Below are 14,916 nucleotides of genomic sequence, written 5' to 3' on the forward strand. Positions count from 1 at the left end.
AATTAAAAATGTCCTCGCTTCTACAGGAATTATACGGGTTGTGACTCAGGAAGGACGACATACGGAAATTTGGGTCTGGCCGTGAGTCTTGCACGGATAGACAAAGTCGTTATGGGGAGAATTCGTGTAAAGCTGGAAATCCGGATTCGAATCCTGGTCCGGTTCAAATTTTCGCTGTCGTCATTCCCATGTGTAGCAGGTGGCAGTCTATATTCACAACTGCGTATACACTTGATGCGTAGAAACATAGGTTGCTAAGGTCAAAGTGTCCCTCAATATGCTAGAATTGCCTAGGGCTGCGTTTAAGTGGAATGATAGGCGATCTTTTTAAAAATGTATGAGAACTCTGTTGCGAACAAAAACTTTTGCAAATTTGATTCCGTTGAGTGGGGGAGGCGGTGGGGAGGGGAGGGACAAAGGCGTCTTCAAGCCACCCCATAGTGGCGATGGTGCTTACGCATAAATATTGTTATGCAATGGGACCGTGCAGAACTACGGGAAGCGTATAATATTGAGTGTGGGTAACGGAATCGTTGTACCCAAAAATTAAAACAAAATAACAGTTATATGCTTATAATGTGGATTCAGAAGTCTGTAACGTTTTTTTACATAAATTTAATAAAAATCAGATACATGTACAGAGACGTTAGTCGTCAATAGGCAACGGCATTGCCGCAGTGGATTCACTGGTTCCCGTGAGATCACCGAAGTTAAGCGCTGTCGGGCGTGATCGGCACTTGGATGGGTGACCATGCCATTTTTCGGGGTGCACTCAGCCTCGTGATGCCAATTAAGGAGCTACTCGATCAAATAGTCGGCCAAGAATACCACCATAACGACCGGGACAGCGGTCTGCTGACCCCATGCCCCTCCTATCCGCATCCTCCTCTGAGGATGACACGGCGGTCGAATGGTCCCGATGGGCCACCTGTGGCCTGTAGACGGAGTGTTTTTTTTTTATTCATCAATAATGTATTCTCCTTCACTATTTACGACAGTTTACCAACACTGGCGTTAACTTTTCGATTCGAGACTGTAGAAATAATGTGCTTTTGAGGCGAACAACTTGTCGAGCCATATTCGGAGCGCATTTTCATACGAAAAGGAAGTACCTTGAAAGTTCTCCGATAGAGAGCGGAAATATGAAAATCTGAGGGTGCATGATCAGATGAATGACTTCCCAACCCATCTCCTGTATAATGTTTTGTGTCATTCTAACAGAATGCGGGCCGGCGTTATCGTGGAATGCAGTCTTCCTGGTCGTTGTTCTTGGACTGCTTCTGCAAGATGTCTCACTTGTTGACAATAAATGTCAGAAGTGACGGTTAAACCTGGGCGGAGTAATTCGTAGTACACCATACCACTGCTGTTCCACCAGACGCATAACATTATCTTTTGTGGATGCGCGCAGGACTTTGTATGGGAGGTAGGTGTTTTGTCGGGGCTCAGTCATTCTTTTCTTTCACTTATGTTGGAATAAAGACACCATTTTTCATTACCAGTAACGATACAGGATATGAATGATCGGTATTTTTCACGAGCCAATTGATGACGAGCAAGCGGAGATCCACATATGGCCACCCACTGAATTTGCCGTACCGATAAGCCTGATTGTGGAATCTTCCCCATTGCATGCAAATGTGGCACAATAGTGGAATAATCACAGTTCATCGCATTTGCATTCTACAGTACACTGACGTGGATCATTGTGGAGTAATGCGTTTGCACTATCTTCATCAAGCTCCGTAGGTCATCCAGGTCCTGAGGAGCCACAATTTTCTTGCCATACTGTGTGCAGTGGCATTACCTGCTCGCATGGCGCAAATGTTTCTGGCTGTCTCTGCTGCTGTCACCCCTCTTCTGAAGTCAAACAGAAGAAGTTGTGCGAAAAATTTTTCCTCTTTCTCCACTTGGCACTCCATTTTCTAGCGTCCACAGCTCCACTCACTATGAGAAAAGAAAAGCATGTAAACTTAAATAGCAACAACAAACTACAAATAAAAAATGACAGTCGATAAATAAACACATAGCAACATCCAAAACAAAACCACTACAGACCTACGCACCAACCTAACATTTGTTTATATACTAAATAAAAAAGGGTTTCCCATAATGGAAAAGCTAGGAACGTCGCTTCCATTTACTCATGAAGTGTTCTTTCAATTAATGAACATTTATGCAGGAAATAACTTACTAGTGGCTCTACAAACGTGTGTATTACGGTAGTGTTAACGGTCTCGTGGACCAATATACGGTTGTATCACAAGAGGGCACCAGTCTAGATAACCCTATTAGGTCAGAAGTTAACGACCAAGAAGTTATATAAAGAGCGTCTGTCGATACCACACAGTTAATATAACATCAAGTTGTGTTTTAAAGCTTGTGCATGGGTCTTTTCCCTCTCCCGCCTCCACCCCACTCTCTCTCTCTCTCTCTCTCTCTCTCTCTCTCTCTCTCTCTCTCTCTCTCTTTTTCGTTTTTATTGTCCAGGGAAGGGCGTATTTGCAGCACAGATACGATTTTATAAACTGTACCACATGCGACTTTCTTCTCTCTAATCACTGCAATCTTAAACCAGTCTGTTATAATGGTGTCATGTTATTCATAACTCTACTTTAAGACGAAACAAGCCAAAGAACTCTGTTTTGCTGATGAATTGTGCTTCGTTTCCATGTGCCGTGCCCAGAGATTTAGTGTCATGTTCGTTTCTTTCTTTTTATTCCTGATTTATCTCTTGAAGCGTACTTTCGACCACATGACGAACTTTGCTGCTTGAGTTTCTCTATAGAATCGCGCTAGTTATCATTAGTGGTAATATTTTAAAAAGTGTTTAACCTCTTCAACGTATTTTTATACGTACGACTTGGCAATGGAATCTCTACAGTTTTCTTCCCTTAGAGTGTTGAAAAAGCATACCTTGGAGTAAATAGTAATACAGTTATATAGCTCAGAATTAATGCCCTTGGTTTCTACAGAGCGAGATAGGCGGTGGTTAAGACACTGGACTGGTTCGGTAAACGAGTGACGTACAAATCTTAGTCCATTCGCCAGAATTTAAACGTTACATAATTCCGTTAAACTGTTGTTGTTGTGGTCTTCAGTCCTGAGACTGGCTTGATGCAGCTCTCCATGCTATCTGAATCTGCTTAGTGTATTCATTTCTTGGTCTCCCTCTACGATTTTTACCCTCCATGCTGCCCTCCAATACTAAATTGGTGATCCCTTGATGCCTCAGAACATGTCCTACCAACCGATCCCTTCTTCTGGTCAAGTTGTGCCACAAACTTCTCTTCTCCCCAACCTTGTTCAACACTTCTTCATTAGTTATGTGATCTACCCATCTGATCTTCAGCATTCTTCTGTAGCATCACATTTCGAAAGCTTCTATTCTCTTCTTGTCCAAACTATTTATCGTCCATGTTTCACTTCCATACATGGCTACACTCCATACAAATACTTTCAGAAAAGACTTTCTGACGCTTAAATCTATACCCGATGTTAACAAATTTCTCTTCTTCAGAAACGCTTTCCTTGACATTGCAAGTCTACCTTTTATATCTTCTCTACTTCGACCATCATCAGTTATTTTGCTCCCCACATAGCAAAACTCCTTTACAGCTTTAAGTGTCTCATTTCCTAATCTATTTCCCTCAGCAACACCCGACTTAATTCTACTACATTCCATTATCCTTTTTTTGCTTTTGTTGATGTTCTTCTTATATCCTCCTCTCAAGACACTGTCCATTCCTTTCAACTGCTCTTCCAAGTCCTTTGCTGTCTCTCACAGAATTACAATGTCATCGGCGAATCTCAAAGTTTTAATTTCTTCTCCGTGGATTTTAATACGTACTCCGAATTTTTCTTTTGTTTCCTTTACTGATTGCTCAATATACAGATTGAATAATATCGGGGAGAGGCTACAACTCTGTCTTACTCCCTTCTCAACCACTGCTTCCCTTTCATGTCCCTCGACTCTGATAACTGCCATCTGGTTTCTGTACAAATTGTAAATAGCCTTTCGCTCCCTGTATTTTAGCCCTGCCACCTTTAAAACTTGAAAGAGAGTATTCCAGTCAACATTGTCAAAAGCTTTCTCTAAGTCTACAAATGCTAGAAACGTAGGTTTGCCTTTCCTTAATCTTTCTTCTGAGATAAGTAGTACGGTCAGTATTGCCTCACGTGTTACAGTATTTCTACGGAATCCAAACTGATCTTCCCCGAGTTCGGCTTCTACTAGTTTTTTCATTCGTCTGTAAAGAATTCGTGTTAGTATTTTGCAGCTGTGGCTTATTAAAATGATTGTTCGGTAATTTTCACATCTGTCAACACCTGATTTCTTTGGGATTGGAATTATTATATTCTTCTTGAAGTCTGAGGGTATTTCGCCTCTCTCATACATCTTGCTCACCAGATGGTAGAGTTTTGTCAGGACTGGCTCTCCCAAGGCCGTCAGTAGTTCTAATGGAATATTGTCTACTCCGGGGGCCTTGTTTCGACTCAGGTCTTCCAGTGCTCTGTCAAACTCTTCACGTATCTCCCATTTCATCTTCATCTACATCCTCTTCCATTTCCATAATATTGTCCTCAAGTACATCACCCTTGTATAGACCCTCTATATACTCCTTCCACCTTTGTGCTTTCCCTTCTTTGCTTAGAACTGGGTTTCCATCTGAGCTCTTGATGTTCATACAAGTGCTTCTCTTATCTCCAAAGGTCTCTTTAATTTTCCTGTAGGCAGTATCTATCTTACCCATAGTGAGGTAAGCCTCTACATCCTTACATTTGTCCTCTAGCAATCCCTTCTTAGCCATTTTGCACTTCCTGTCGATCTCATTTTTGAGACGTTTGTATTTCTTTTTGCCTGATTCATTTATTGCATTTTTATATTTTCTCCTTTCATCAATTAAATTCAATAGTTCTTTTGTCACACAGGGATTTCTACTAGCCCTCGTCCTTTTTACCTACTTGATCCTCTGCTTCCTTCACTACTTCATCCGTCAAAGCTACCCATTCTTCTTCTACTATGTTCCTTTCCCCCATTCCTGTCAATTGTTCCCTTATACTCTCCCTGAAACTCTGTACAACCTCTGGTTTAGTCAGCTTATCCAGGTCCTATCTGCTTAAATTTCCACCTTTTTGCAGTTTCTTCAGTTTTAATCTACAGGTCATAACCAATAGATTGTGGTCAGAGTCCACATCTGCCCCTGGAAATGTCTTACAATTTAAAACCTGGTTCCTAAATCTCTGTCTTACCATTATATAACCTATCTGATACCTTTTAGTATCTCCAGGGTTCTTGCATGTATACAACCCTCTTTCGTGATTCTTAAACCAAGTGTTAGCTATGATTAAGTTACGCTCTGTGCAAAATTCTACGAGACGGCTTCCTCTTTCATTTCTTACCCCCAATCCATGTCCACCTACTACGTTTCCTTCTCTCCCTTTTCCTACACTCGAATTCCAATCACCCATGACTATTAAATTTTCATCTCCCTTCACTATCTGAATAATTTCTTTTATTTCATCATACACTTCTTCAATTTCTTCGTCATTTGCACAGCTAGTTGGCATATAAACTTGTACTACTGTAGTAGGTGTGGGCTCCGTATCTATCTTGGCCACAATAATGCGTTCACTATGCTGTTTGTAGTAGCTTACCCGCATTCCTATTTTCCTATTCATTATTAAACCTACTCCTGCATTACCCCTATTTGATTTTGTGTTTATAACCCTACAGTTACCTGACCAGAAGTCTTGTTCTTCCTGCCACCGAACTTCACTAATTCCGACTATATCTAACTTTAACCTATTCATTTCCCTTTTTAAATTTTCTAACCTACCTGCCCGATTAAGTGATCTGACATTCCACGCTCCGATCCGTAGAACGCCAGGTTTTTTCCTCCTGATAACGACATCCTCTTGAGTAGTCCCCGCCCGGAGATCCGAATGGGGGGACTATTTTACCTCCGGAATATTTTACCCAAGACGACGCCATCATCATTTAATCATACAGTAAAACTGCATGCCCTCGGGAAAGATTACGGCCGTAGTTTCCCCTTGCTTTCAGCCGTTCGCAGTACCAGCACAGCAAGGCCGTTTTGATTATTGTTACAAGGCCAGATCAGTCAATCATCCAGACTTTTGCCCTCGCAACTACTGAAAAGGCTGTTGCCCCTCTTCAGGAACCACACGTTTGTCTGGCCTCTCAACAGATACCCCTCCGTTGTGGTTGTACCTACGGTACGGCTATCTGTACCGCTGAGGCACGCAAGCCTCCCCACCAACAGCAAGGTCCGTCGCGCTGAGAATCCTATCGACAATGACTTGAGTGTTTGCTGCATTAGCAATCCCACCGGCAAGGAGGTGAAACAAGTGAAGATATTCACACGTTATGACATTCCCGAAGCCATTCATGCTATTGTCGCCACGCGTATAGTTCCTTTTATACTCCAAATTTGGTATGTGTTGTAATGTTAGTTAGTAGAAACTGCAGTTACAAGCACTAAAATTTATTGACAGCCTTAAGCGGAAGTGAGTATGTTGAAAAGTGTTGGCGGTGATCCGTTCATGCTACTGGGCCAGTAAGCTCAGCGACCATTTGATACATACGTGTCGTGGCGTTTTTCAACCTTTCCTTTCGCTTCTGATCGATGCAAACGCGAAAGTATATATGCACCGGGACTTATTATAGGCCTTTATATTATACAGTCAGTTCCACAAGAAAGTGTACGCCATAATTTTAAATGCAACTTCCGCAGCGACATCTCTGTAAGTGGGTTCGAATCCGTAATAAAAGCGCTTTTGCATAGTGTACGGACAAACAGTGTGAGAGTTGAATGTTTTGTTTTGTCTGTTGCATTTAAAAAATGAGTGCAAAAATTTGTTCAAATGGCTCTGAGCACTATGGGACTTGACATCTGAGGTCATCAGTCTCCTAGAACTTAGAACTACTTAAACCTAACTAACCTAAGGACGTCACACACATCCATGCTCGAGGCAGGATTCGAACCGATGCGGTCGCGCGGTTCCAAACTGAAGCGCCTAGAACCGCACGTCCACCAGCGGCCGGTGCTTGTCTCACATTAAAGGTATTTACGCTTATTTACGCATCTGAAGGACGGCAATCATTCCAATCAAACGGCTAAAAGTCATTTCTGAATTTGCCATTCTGCGCTGCTAGACAACTGTCACATTTTTCCAGCTTCGTTTCCGTTGTTGCTGCTAACAGATGCTAACGCTTCAACCGGCAGCTGCATAAAAAACAATTAATGATTTTTTGCCACATCATGATGCTGTAATGACCGCGAACTCTACAAAACGTAGCCGAGGCCGCTAGCACTTGTTCGTGTGGTTGCGTTCGACAAGGGGGCATCCGGTTCAATTCATGGTGCTGGAAGAAATTTTCAGCGTCAGTAACCGAACGGTTAAAGGAGGAGAATTGGTTCCTTAAGACAATGCAACAATCATTAAATTTCAAAGTTCTCTGCAGCGCTTAATGAGGTAAGGGCGCATGCAATGTTGATGTTGGATGTGGACATTAAGGCCTCCTTCACATGGAGCCACTAAGAAGCGCTTGTGAGTGGCACTTCGCAGGCAAAGCATTGATTTAAATGTGCGCATTCAGACGTAGAGCGCCACCGAGCTTCTGTGGCGTGCGTTCAGTGGCGGACTACCTCCAGCGATGACGCAGAAGCTTCCCTGGGTCACCGCTAGGGGAACATTGCTTCCAAGAGCAGCCTCACAGGACGCCACTTAGTGGCGCTGATGACCGACCAGGCTGCGGTTCAGACTGCTGGCTAGAAATGGGAGTCAATACAAAAAAAATCCATCGATATGCTACAATGAGCGTGAGAAATATTTAAATAAATTGTAGAAAATTAAAATTTTCCCCGGACGTTGGAGGCAAACGTTCGCCAGACAAGAAGACGGTTGGTCAACCCCATTCACATTTCTTCCCGCTTGTCTTGAGTCTGTTGTCACGTCATGTAACCCACAAGCACTCGAAGTGTCTTCAGATCTTTATCAGTTTCGATCACAAACAAAATTGTGCAACACACAGCAAGTTTTTATAGCAACTTCAGAAAATTCTGAAGAGACATGCAAAAGCTAAAAAAATTCTGCTCTCTTTAGCACGAATGCCAAAAGTACATTCAGCGTATCTTCCAGTCGTACAGAGACTGTATCAGAAGACTCTTTGAAAAGAAATTGTCTACGTAGTAACGCAGTAAGGAGTATGACATACCGAAACCTCAATCACCAATGACTACACGTGGAAAGTAATCTAATCAAAGCCTTTGCGCAACTGTCTGCTTTGAGGAAATTTCAAGTTATTATCAACTAACTTCTTATGAAGCAGAATTCTTGAACACGGATCAACCAGGCGATGTTCTGTTTGCTCCAGGGTCAATGAACATGAGTCTGTAGTGGGAATCAAATACGGAGAAAAACTTTTGTTGTGCAAAGCGACCCACAATGAGCTTCTTTCATTTGTTTTCCATTTGTAGCCGCCTAACTGTTGGGTAAATTGGCTGCCTTTCTAGTAAACATTAAACTATTCTTCCTTCGAGAAATCGTGGGACCCAAGATTTACTTTTAAATTACATCTTTTCGATTTTGTTATTCAGTAAGAGAAGTAAAAGAGAGGCATCCTGATCATAAGACTCCATGGCGGAATGAAAATCCGGCTGGGCGGCAGACCAAAGAGGCGCAGAGCAACGACAAAGGAGCCCCTCCTCTTTACCAGAAGCGTCGCGCCGCCCAGCGCCGTGAGAGAGCTGGATGCGGTGTAGAGAAGCGCTCCTCGGGGTCTCGTATGAAGGGGCCCAAAGAACCGCAGTCTCCTCCGTGTTATTTGAGAGGGGTTACCGACTTCATCCTTCTGTTTCACCATTAACAACCCAAGCACGACACTACACTCGCACCTAGTAGTGCAAATGTCCCAGTTTTCGGAGGTTGTCCTGATCTTTAGGGGTATCACGTCCCTCCCTACGCAAACCTAACACGTGACGACAAATGTCCCGTCTTCGAGACACTGCCAACAGTTAAAAGTATAATGCACGTTCCCGTCAAAAATGGTCGAGTACATTGTGGTGTCACCGCCAGACACCACACTTGCTAGGTGGTAGATTTAAATCGACCGCGGTCCGGTAGTATACGTCGGACCCGCGTGTCGCCACTATCAGTGATTGCAGACCGAGCGCCGCCACACGGCAGGTCTAGAGAGACTTCCTAGCACTCGCCCCAGTTGTACAGCCGACTTTGCTAGCGATGGTTCACTGACGAATTACGCTCTCATTTGCCGAGACGATAGTTAGTATAGCCTTCAGCTACGTTATTTGCTACGACCTAGCAAGGCGCCATGTTAGTTTCTATTGATATTGTAAATCATGTACGATCAAGAGCGACGATCGTCATTAATGGATTAAAGTTAAATATTCCACCAGCTTCGTCCGTTTTTCTCAATTCTAATTCCCTTGCCATGTTCCAGACCTCACGCCAGCCTGCGTGAGCTAAAACGCGTGCATTACGGACTCCTTTACTAACACGGTTGGCTCTCCTGCCAACCACAACATACATAAAAGTTCCGATATTAGTTTTTGAACGCTCCGTTAGCTAAACGAAGGAAGTTACAATACTGTGTGCCGGAAGATCGTGGTCAGCTGATAAACTAATGGGACGCCTCAGAGGATGCCAGATGTACGTTCGCAAAACACTCATCTGCATTTTATTGTTATCCTGCTGCTGAACAGCGTTTCAGCTTTTGCCTCGTCTTGTTGCACTGATTGGCGCGACTTCTCTTGGCGCGCCAATTAGTACTTTGTTGGCTTGTCTTAAACTCTGTCGGGAATTTTTTAGTACCAACCTAAAGTTGCTACTTTTGATGGACATATAAATATTTTTGGCTATAGTTGTAGTCTAACTTTGGTCATAATGTACAAGGAAATACTTATCTAATGATTCAAAATTTACGTGCTTCTTCAATTTTTTTTATGTAGGAGAGAATGTTGTTCCTTGGTACAATTTTCAGGCTTTCGCCACTAGCAACCACGGTAATAGAAGTTTAATATATTTTCTTAACCCATTCTTAAATTATGGTATTCACCTTTTTTTCTCAAATCACAAAAATTACTCTGCAAAATTAATGTTTCTTCACAAGTGAAAATAAGTTCCTAGATACAACGTAGTCATATACACGGGACAAATATTCGATTGAAATATAAAAGCGCTGCAATCGAGAAAATCTTGTTAACACTGTATCAGATCTAATATGTATGTTACATTATTAATCTGTTACAACCAATAATCAGCAAGTGAGATAAAATTCTGCGGAAGTATTGTTAAAAACCAGGTACATGGTCAATATATTGTACCTGAAGAATTAACAATACATTCCGTACAGCTTTAATACATTATAGAGCACTTAGATGTGTAGAGCGCGAAATATTTACAAGCACTGTTCAAAACACAACGTCATGTTAAAGAACAGCAAAAACTCTAGAACATGGTGGAAACTACTTATGGAGGTTTCTAGTGTGCGTATTTTCATATGATTATAAAATCGGTAACTAGACTGAAGTATCTACCAAAAACCATCTTGTGTCACTGGCAAACTATCCTATAAGTAGAACTCTCTCCATTACAGACATTTAGATCCTTGTCCCGCCGATTTTTCAAGTCACCAATCCAAGGTTACCATTTTTTACAAATTGGATCTGACAAGATTAGTCCAACCGCACTCATCACGGTCACCCACACTAAAAGCTAATAAACCCATTACTACCCAAATTAATCATTTTTAAGACTTTTATCCATTGTGGATGTGGAACGCTGCGACTGTGGTGTGAAAAGGTTTTCAGAAATTACTGCAACCAGTCGCCTTTTATGTAGATGTATTTTATTTAACCATGACCGGTTTCAAGCTGCCTAGCAACTCATCATCAGATGGTATATACATTCAGTGCTTTTTTGTACCCATTGTGTGGGTGGTTGAGTATCTATGGAGATAAATCTTTCTGCAGGTATATATATCTCTTTTAGGACGTATTTTTGAAACCATTGTTGTTCTTGTTTTTCACAATTTCACAAGTTAAAACTTTCTCTAGATGTATATTACTTTTATGAGGCACTGTTGGAAACATATATCTTGTTTTTCGTAATCATCATGTATTCGTATATGTGGCTAAGTGTGTTCAGCGATGATTACGAAAAACAAGATATATGTTTCCAACAGTGCCTCATAAAAGTAATATACATCTAGAGAATGTTTTAACTTGTGAAATTGTGAAAAACAAGAACAACAATGGTTTCAAAAATACGTCCTAAAAGAGATATATATACCTGCAGAAAGATTTATCTCCACAGATACTCAACCACCCACACAATGGGTACAAAAAAGCACTGAATGTATATACCATCTGATGATGAGTTGCTAGGCAGCTCGAAAGCGGTCATGGTTAAATAAAATACATCTACATAAAAGGCGACTGGTTGCAGTAATTTCTGAAAACCTTAATCATTTTTATCTTTTTTACATTTATTGTCGTTACTGTGTCTCTTGCAGTGAAAAAGAAGGATTTAAAGTGAAAAAGCAATTTCTACCTTTATAAGTTTGATGTTAGAACTACTGAGAGCAAAACATACATATAAATGAAAAAACTACACATTTTTGTACTGAATGAAATAAATTAAGCATGAGTACAAATCACAGATCAAAAACGAATGCAGCGAATTGCTTCGTATGAAAAGCACCAAAATGTTCAACACACAGTCCCACATACAATTTCTTACATTAGGTTTCTGGTTACCTCGTGATGTCATACAGTTTATTCCATCACATTGTCTTCTTTTGAGTTTCCACGTTTTCAAAGTCAGATGATTTATTCCGTGAAACTGCAGCTCATCTGCTATAGCACTTGAGTGCACCGTTAGTCCATATCCTTTCGATGGCGTCGCATACCTCCCCAAATATACTTCCACGATTTCTCTTCGAAAATTTACGTGGGTGGATAATACTTTTATTTTTGCGGTAGAGTATCAATGCATTGTACACAGAGGCATCCATTAATCAACTGGAAAGGGCCCATTACCATTTCCTGTTATGAATATTTATCCAGTCTATCAGTTCTACCCATGTGCTTGTTGTATTCCCTCAGGATGGAGGCGCGAAGAACTTCAGTGTGTTTCCTTGACTGCTATGACTCTCTTTTAACATAAGTTAATGAATTCACGTCAGGCATATTTGATATTGCAGAAACAACGGAGATGTCACGCCATTCACACATAAAAAGTTCATTTTTCATTTGCATGGCAGGATTAATAGTAACTCTCTGAGCTTGCTCTGTTTCCTTCTTTTCTGAAAGGGGACTATTTTTGTGGAAGCGATTTTCTCTCGCAGTCTTGGTGCCCCCAAAAATATTGTTTTCCACGAAAAATTGTCGAATTAAAATCTATAAATATGTTTTCAAAATAGAAGCAAAGATCATTAAAGTGCTCTCATTAATGTTTAGCGTTATTGTTACGTATCGCTGTAAAGTAGCTCGTGTCTCTACAGTACTACTAGGATTAAAGGACGAAAACACTGCCTGGCGAAAGGATTTGCTGAGTAGAGGGCTGAGGGTGAACTTCAAAAAATTACAATTAGTATAGCTAGTTGCGGCTTTCAACAAATTTTTGCTATCTTTAATATTTTGGTTTAAGTCGTTGCTTGTTGTAAACTTGAAATTAACAACGAATGCATAAATCTGCTTTCACCATAGCAATACTCAATTTCCAGAATGAGATTTTCATTCTGCAGCGGAGTGTGCGCTGATATGAAACTTCCTGGCAGATTAAAACTGTGTGCCCGACCGAGACTCGAACTCGGGACCTTTGCCTTTCGCGGGCAAGTGCTCTACCATCTTTTTTTTTTATCTCATTTTGATCGTTTTCGTTCGTTGTATTTGGTCGGTGCGGACGTCGCGAGACATCCGTTTATGTTCGTTGTTGCTCGATTAACTCAGTTTTTTTTTTATTTTTTTTTTTTTATTTTTTTTTTTTTTTTTTATTACAGAGGGCAGAGGGCAGCTAACCCTCTGACCGAACACGCTGAGCTACCGTGCCGGCGCCATCTGAGCTACCGAAGCACGACTCACGCACGGTACTCACAGCTTTACTTCTGCCAGTATCCGTCTCCTACCTTCCAAACTTTACAGAAGCTCTCCTGCGAAACTTGCAAAACTAGCACTCCTGAAAGAAAGGATATTGCGGAGACATGGCTTAGCCACAGCCTGGGGGATGTTTCCAGAATGAGATTTTCACTCTGCAGCGGAGTGTGCGCTGATATGAAACTTCCTGGCAGATTAAAACTGTGTGTCCGAGTTCGAGTCTCGGTCGGGCACACAGTTTTAATCTGCCAGGAATTTCAATACTCAATTTGTTTCTAGTGTCTTACTTTCTATTATGTTTTATTGATTCAGAAATAGGTTAGAGAGGCCTGCAAAAAATTGCCAACAATAATCAAAACGCTACTTTGTTGAGCTCTGAGGTTCAAATGATTAAGTGGTGCGCAGAGTAGGCTGAAGGGCGCGGGTCCCGGCAACCGGATGCAGAGAAAGGAAGAGACGGTTAGCGATCAGTAAACGTCACGAATGCCGGCTGGCAACAGAACACCAAATGTTTATTGATATGGTATTGAAAATCAATAGATAAATTAGTGATGTGAGTGGGATTCTAAAAATGCCGAACCACTCAGTACCGCACACTGAACACGGTGCTGAAATAGGGACCGAACATTTGGCTAACAGAATACAAATAATGTTACATTAATTTCAATAAATGACATGGGATTGTTGATTTCTTAAGGAACTATTTACAGTTTTTGAACGCGAATGATAAAATACTAACTGTTGTACACACTGTAAACCCATGGTATAAAGAGATTTTGGCAGCAGAATTTTTTTTTTTTTAAATTCGAGTTCCAACTGTTACCAGTAGCGGGCTGCTGCTCACAGCTGCTAAACTAGGATATCCTTAAATAAGCTGATCAAAATGACAGACGTTCTTTGTTGTCCACAAAAGTAGAAGTGCAGCCATGTCACGTGTACTATTAATGTAACGCCGGACATTTATGGGTTAAGACATCACACTCGGATCCCCTAGCGAGTGTGAATGAGCACTGCAATGAAGCCTCGAGCCACGCAAATTGTATTATTACTGACATCGACTTCTTAGCGATTCGTCATCAGATAATTTGCATGTGTTGCTTAGTAAGTGGCGAAAGTACAACTGTATGGGACAGGAGAGCCGCTCACGATGTTAATACGCCTGCATTCTGTTTCAGATCCGATCCTAGCCTGTTTATTTGTACTTAAAAGTGTAGCATATTCATTTTCTGATGATCATTTCGTAAAAAGTCGGAACCGATCATGATAGCATTTGTGCGACCTAAGATTTGAATTATACAAGAATTTCGTATACAAGACGGCCTCTGTGTTCCACTAACGTAGTATACGTAGTCTGTGAAACGACTGTCAATTCGGCCAGTGATGGCATTGTACTATTACTTCCTTAGTGTAAGAAACACATGGTGATTATGGCGTTCATAAACAAAACACGAACCATATTTCCAGAAGCAACGTGTGGGGCAGCAGGTGGTATAATAGAATATATGTTTTGTATTTATGCTGTTTGCCTTTCTCAACACTGGCTCTCTAACTACAATATTGGCAACCAGAAAGTGATTGGCAACCTAAAAAATTATATTTAGATTCCTTTTGCATAATAATCTAGTAGAAATAGTATTCTGAATCTCTCAAGTTAAAATTTTAGTTGAAATTAATGTTTTCTGGTTTTTGTCTTAGAAATTAAGGAAGCAAAATAGATGAAGTAGGCGAATAAATAAAGCTAGGATGTTTAAATTTAAGTAAAAGGTAGATCCGC

The sequence above is a fragment of the Schistocerca gregaria genome, chromosome 6 (assembly GCF_023897955.1).
Source record: "Schistocerca gregaria isolate iqSchGreg1 chromosome 6, iqSchGreg1.2, whole genome shotgun sequence".
In the NCBI taxonomy this organism is placed as follows: Eukaryota; Metazoa; Arthropoda; class Insecta; order Orthoptera; family Acrididae; genus Schistocerca; species Schistocerca gregaria.